The sequence below is a fragment of the Aplysia californica genome, unplaced genomic scaffold, assembly GCF_000002075.1.
Source record: "Aplysia californica isolate F4 #8 unplaced genomic scaffold, AplCal3.0 scaffold00124, whole genome shotgun sequence".
Classification (NCBI taxonomy): domain Eukaryota; kingdom Metazoa; phylum Mollusca; class Gastropoda; order Aplysiida; family Aplysiidae; genus Aplysia; species Aplysia californica.
In genome coordinates, this window is record NW_004797394.1 from 933,702 (window position 1) to 934,459 (window position 758).

The 758-nt window shown below is 47.1% G+C and overlaps 1 protein-coding gene across 2 annotated transcripts in view; it reads right to left on the reverse strand.

Moving 5' to 3' along the window:
- The window catches only part of LOC101845914, a 210,701-nt gene extending 210,150 nt beyond the window's left edge, over positions 1-551 (reverse strand). The window contains exon 1 of one of the 2 annotated variants that reach the window (XM_035969183.1): positions 486-551. The gene's annotated coding sequence lies outside the window, so the exon portion shown is untranslated. The other variant, XM_005096242.3, reaches the window with a different exon arrangement.
- Positions 552-758: the final 207 nt, after the last annotated feature.

A 758-nucleotide genomic window follows, 5' to 3' on the forward strand; every position in this document is an offset into this window, starting at 1 on the left:
AGAGAGAGAGAGAGAGAGAGAGAGAGAGAGTGAGTGAGTGAGTGAGAAAGAGAGACAGAGAGGCAGAGGCAGATAAGGCAGAAAAACTGACAGAAAAGAACGAAAGAACGAAGCGAAAAGAAAAACGAGAGAAGAAAACAGATTTTGGGGATCTCAAAAGGACACCAAAAAAGTGTCACTTATTATGCAACAGTTGTAGGTGGAATAACATAAAAATACTTACTGTGTATTCGGATAACTTCTGTAATCTATCGTCATCCAAAACGCGTAAAACGATCTTTTTTTTTCAAATAGCAAGTTGTAAGTTGGGAGAATCCTTTCGTAGGCCTCACCCACAGTGACAACAGAAGACAGTTGCCCTAGAACATAAACAAACAAAGCGCGCGCGCGCGCGGAAGCTTAGGGCGATATCACCCGTCGGCCTTGTATGTGACAGGCCAGTTTCTCACCCGCTCGCTCGCGCGCTCGTTCACGTCAATACTCACCGAGTCCGATCTCACGAGCAGAGTTGAGGTGGTCACACACGACGCCTGGGTAGATGCACTCACTCACGGAGGCTTTCTGGCGAGCGATGGCGCGGCGTTATTGGCGGAGGGCTGGGCAGGCTAGAGATTCCACCTGGAGATACACCTACTTTCTATTATCCGGATCATACTCCGTACCCATTTTCAAATAACCGGACAATTTGACGCGTGCACAGTGAATGCAAAGTGCTTTTTTTTCCTTTGGAGTAAAGAGAAGCACATCGATGTCGTAAC